This window comes from Chrysochloris asiatica, unplaced genomic scaffold, assembly GCF_000296735.1.
Source record: "Chrysochloris asiatica unplaced genomic scaffold, ChrAsi1.0 scaffold00152, whole genome shotgun sequence".
Classification (NCBI taxonomy): domain Eukaryota; kingdom Metazoa; phylum Chordata; class Mammalia; order Afrosoricida; family Chrysochloridae; genus Chrysochloris; species Chrysochloris asiatica.
Window position 1 is genome coordinate 5,984,049 of NW_006408670.1, and position 6,190 is coordinate 5,990,238.

Sequence of the window (6,190 nt, forward strand, 5' to 3'; positions counted from 1 at the left end):
GGACACATCTGCCAAGTAGATAGAACTCTTTATATGGAAATGTTGCACTACTCTGCCATGTAGCTAGCTCTCTGTATATGGACATTTTGGACTCGTCTGCTATGTAGCTATCTGTCTGTACATGGATATGTTGGACTGATCTGCAGAGTAAGTAGCTCTCTGTATATGGACATTTTGGACCCTCTGCCATGTAGCTAGCTGTCTGTACATGGATATAGTGGATTGATCTGCCAAGTAGGTAGCTCTTTGTATATGAACATATTGTACATGTCTGCAATATAGCTAGCCCTCAGTATAAGGAATCGATGTACACATCTGCCCTGTAGCTAGAACTCTGAATATGGACATGTTGGAGTACTCTGCCATGTAGCTAGCTCTACCTATATAGACAAGTTGGAATCATCAGCCTTGTAGCTAGAACTCTGTGTATTGAAATATTGTCCTAACTTGCCATGTAGCTAGCTCTCTGTATATGGACAATTTTTACTCTTCTGCCATGTAGCTAGCTCTCTGTACATAGATATGTTGGACCAATCTGCCAAGCAGTTAACTCTCTTTATATGAACATAGGGGACTTGTCTGCCTTGTAGCTAGAACTCTCTATATGGAAATGTTACACTACTCTGCCATGTAGCTAACTCTTTTTATAGGGACACTTTTGGACTCGTCTGCCATGTAGCTTGAACTCTGTATATGGAAATGATTCACTACTCTGCCATGTAGCTAGCGCTCAGTATATGTTCACCTTGGACACATCGGCCATGTAGCAAGAACTCTGTATATGGAAATGTTGCACTACCCTGCCATGTAGCTAGCTCTTTGTATATGGACAATTTGGACTCATCTGTCATGTATCTAGCTCTCTGTACATAGATTTGTTGAACTGATCTGCCAAGTAGGAAGCTCTCTGTATATGAACATTTTGAACTTGTCTGCCATGTGGCTAGCTCTCAGTATATGAACGTGTTGGACTCTTCTTCCATGTAGATAATACCCTGTATATGGACATGTTGGACTGCTCTACCATGTAGCTAGCTCTCTGTATATGGTCATTTTGGATTAGTCTGCCATGTTGCTAGCTCTCTGTACATGGAAATGTTTGACTGATCTGCCAAGTAGTTAGCTCTCTGTATATCAACGTATTGGACTTCCCTCCCATATATCTAGCTCTGAGTATATGGACACGTTGGCTATATCTGTCATGGAAATAGAACTCTGTATATGGAAGTGTTGCACTACTCTGCCATGTAGCTAACTATCTGTATATAGACAAGTTGGACTCATCTGCCTTGTAGCTAGAATACTGTATATGGAAATTTTGCACTACCCTGGCATGTAGCAACCTCTCTGTATATGGACATTTTGTACTCGTCTGCCATATAGCTAGCTCTCTCTACAAGGATATGTTGGACTTGTCTGCCATGTAGGTAGCTCTCAATATATGGCCACCTTGGACAAATCTGCCATGTAGCTAGAACTCTGTATATGGAAATGTTGCACTTCCCTGCCATGTAGCTAGCTCTCCGTACATGGATATTTTACAATGATCTTCAAAATAGGAATCTCTCTGTATATGAACATATTGAACTTGTGTGTCATGTAACTAGCTCTCAGTATATGAACACTTTGGACTCATCAGCCATTTAGCTTGAACTCTGTATATGGAAATGTGGCACTACTCTGTGAAGTAGCTAGCTCTCTGTATATGGACATTTTGGACTCGTCTGATATATAGTTAGCTCTCTGTGCATGGATTTTTTTGACTGATCTGCCATGTAGCTAGCTCTCAGTATCTGGACAAATTGGACACATCTGCCATGTAGCTAGCACTCTGAATATGGACATGTTAGACTACTTTGTCATGTAGCTATCTCTCAGTATATGGACACGTTGGACACATCTGCCATGTAGCTCGAATTCTGTATATGGAAATGTTGCACTACCCTGCCATGTAGCTAGCTCTCAGTATATGAACATGTTGGATTCATCTTCCATGTAGATAGTACCCTGTATATGGACATGTTGGACTGCTCTGCCATGTAGCTAGCTCTCTGTAAATGGATATTTTGGACTGATCTGCCAAGTAGGTAGATCTCTGTATAGGAACATATTGGACTTGTCTTCCATGTAGGTGGCTCTCAGTATATGGACACGTTGGACACATCTTCCATGTGCCTAGTATGCTGAATATGGACATATTGGATTACTCTGCCATATAGCTACCTCTCTGTATATAGACAAGTTGGTCTCATCTGCCTTATAGCTAGATCTCTGTGTATGGAAATGCTGCACTACTCTGACATGTAACTATCTCTCTGTATAAGGACATTTTGTACTCATCTGACATGTAGGTAGCTCTCTGTACAAGAATATGTTTAACTGATCTGCCAAGTAGGTAGCTCTCTGTATATGAACATAGTGGACTTGTCTGCCATATAGGTATCTCTCAATATATGGACACCTTGGACACATCTGCTATGTAGCTCAAACTCTATATATTGAAATGTTACACTACACTGCCATCTAGCTAGCTTTCTGTATATGTAAATTTTGGACTCGTCTGCCATGTAGCTAGCGCTCTCTCCATGGATATGTTATAATGATCTGCCAAGTAGCTAGCTCTCTGTATATAAACATATTGGACTTGTCTGCCATATAGCTAGCTCTCAGTATATGGACACATTGGACACATCTGCCATGTAAATAGAACTCTGTATGTAGAAATGTTGCACTACTCTGCCATATAGCTACCTCTATGTAAATAGAGAAGTTGGGCTCATCTGCCTTGTAGCTCAATCTCTGTATAAGGAAATATTGCACTGCACTTCCATGTAGCTAGCTCTCTGTATATGGACATTTTGAACTTGTCTTCCATGTAGTTAGCTTTCTGTCCATGGATATGTTGGACTGATCTGACAAGTAGGTAGCTCTTTGTATGTAAAATTATTGTACTTGTCTGTCATGTAGGTGTTTCTCAGTATATGGACATGTTGGACACATTTGCCATGTAGCTAGTACCCTGGATATGGACATGTTGGACACAGTTGCCATATACCTTGTACTCTGTATATGATTATGTTGCACTACTCTGCCATGTAGCTAGCTCTCTGTATATAGACAGGTTGGACACATCTGTCATGTACCTAGAACTATGTATATGGGAATGTTGCAGTACTGTGCCATGTAGCAGGCTCTCTGTATATAGAAAAGTTGGACTCATCTTCCTTATACCTAGAACACTGTATTTGGAAATATTTCAATACCCTGCCGTGTAGCTATCTCTCTGTATATGGACATTTTGGGCTCATCTGCCATGTATCTTGTATACTGTATATGCACATGTTGAACTAGTCTGCCTTGTAGCTAACTCTCATTATAAGGACATGTTGGACACATCTGCCTTGTAGCTAGAACACTGTATATGGAAATGTTGCACTACCCTGCCATGTAGCTAGCTCTCTGTATATAGACGAGTTGGACTCATCTGCTTTGCACCTAGAAATCTGTATAAGGAAATATTTGACTACCCTGCCGTGTAGGTATCTCTCTGTATATGGACATTTTGGGCTCATCTGCATAGAGCTAGCTCTCTTTACATGCTTATGTTGGACTAATCTGACAAGTAGGTATCTCTCTGTATATGAACATATTGGACTTGCCTGCCATGTAGCTAGCTCTCAGCATATGGACACGTTGTACAAATTTGCCATGTACGTAGTACTATGTATATGGGGATGTTGCACTACTCTGCCATGTACCTAGCTCTCTGTATATAGACAAGTTGAACTAATCTGCCTTGTAGCTAGAACTCTGTATATGGAAATGTTGCACTACCTTGCCATATAGCTAGCTCTCTGTATATCGACATTTTGGATGCGTGTACCATGTAGCTATCTCTCTGTACGTGGATATATTAGACTGATCTGCGAAATCAGAAGCTCTGTTTATATGAACATTTTGGACTTGTCTGCTTGTAGGTCGCTCTCAGTATATGGACACGATGGACACATCTTCCATGTATATAGTACCCTGAATATGCACATGTTGGACTACTCGGCCATGTAGCTAGCTCTCAGCACATGGACATGTTGGACACTGTATGTAGCTTGAAGTCTGTTTATGGAAATGTTGCGCTATTCTGCCATAGGCAGGTTGGAATCATCTGCCTTGTAGATAGAACTCTGTATATGGAAATGTTGCACTACCCTGTCATGTAGCTTGCTTTCTGTATATGGACATTTTGGACTTGTCTGCCATGTAGCTAGCTCTCTGTCCATGGATATGTTGGACTGATCTGCCAAGTAGTTAGCTCTCTGTATCTGAACATATTGGACTTGTCTATCATGTAGCTACATCTTAGTATATGGACACTTTGAACATATCAGCCAAGTAGCTAGAACTCTGTATATGGAAATTTTGCACTACTCTGCCATTTACCTAGCTATCTGTATATAGACAAGTTGGACTTAACTGCCTTGGAGCTTGAACTCTGTATATGGAAATGTTGCACTACACTGGCATGTAGCTAGCTCTCTGTATATGTACATTTTGGACTACTCTGCTATGTAGCTAGCTCTCTGTCCATGGATAAGTTGGACTGATCTGCCAAGTAGGTACCTCTCTGTATCTGAACATATTGGACTTGTCTGCCATGTAGCTACCTCTCAGTGTATGGACACTTTGGACACATCTGCCATGTAGCTAATACCCTGAATATGGACATATTGGTCTACTCTGCCATGTAGCTAGCTGTCAGTATATGAACACTTTGGACAAATCTGCCATGTAGCTAGTAGCCTGAATATGGGTATGTTAGGCTACTATGCCATGTAGCTAGCTCTCAGTATATGGACATGTTGGACACATCTTCCATGTATCTGGAACTCTGTATTTGTAAACATTGCACTACTCTGCCATGTAGCAAGGTCTCAGTATATGGACATGGTCGACACATCAGCCATGTAGCTAGAACTCTGTATATGGAAACATTGCACTACTCTTCCATGTAGCAAACTCTCAGTACGTGGACATGTTGGACACATATGCCATGTAGATAGAAAAATGTAAATGGAAATGTTGTACTACCCTGCCATGTAGCTAGCTCTCTGTAAATAGACATTTTGGACTCGTCTGCCATGTAGCTAGCTCTCTGTACATGTATATGTTGGACTGATCTGCCAAGTAGGTAGCTCTATGTATAAGAACATATTGGACTTTCCATCCATGTAGGTGGCTCTCAGTATATGGACACTTTGGATACATCTGCCATGTAGCTAACACCTGAATATGGACATGTTAGACTAATAAGCCATGTAGCTAGCTCTCAATATATGTACACGATGGACACATCTGCCATGTAGCTAGAACTCTGTATATTGAAACGTTGTAATATTCTGCCTTGAAGCTAGCTCTCTGTATATAGACAAGTTGGACTCATCTGCCTTATAGCTACAACTCTGTATATGGAAATGTTGCACTACCCTGCCATGTAGCTAGCATTCTGCATATGGACAATTTGGAGTTGTCTGCCTTGTAGCTAGCTCCATGTACATGGATATATGCAATTATCTGCCAAGTAAGTAGCTCTCTGTATATGAACATATTGGACTTCTCTGCCATGCAGGTAGCTCTCAGTATATGGACAACTTTGACACATCAGTCATGTAGCTAGAACTCTGTATATGGAAATGTTGAACTACCCTGCCATGTAGCTAACTCTCTGTATATAGAAATTTTGGACGCGTCTGCTATTTATCTAGCGCTCTGTACATGGATATGTTGGACTGATATGCCAAGTAGATAGCTCTCTGTATATAAACATATTGTACTTGTCTGCCATTTAGGTGGCTCTCAGTATATGGACATATTGGACACATCTGCCATGTAGCTAGTATCCTGAATATGGACATGTTGGACTACTCCACCATGTAGCTAGCTCTCAGTAAATGGACACGATCGACACATCTTCCATATAGCTAAAACTCTCTATATGGAAATGTTGCAATACTCTGCCATGAAGCTAGCTCTCTGTATATAGACAAGTTGAACTCATCTGCCTTGCAACTAGAATTCTGTATATGAACATATTGGACTTGTCTGCCATGTAGCTTGCTCTCTGTATATGGACATTTTGGACTCGTATGCCGTGTAGCTAGCTCTCTGTACATGGATAGGTTGGACTGATCTGCCA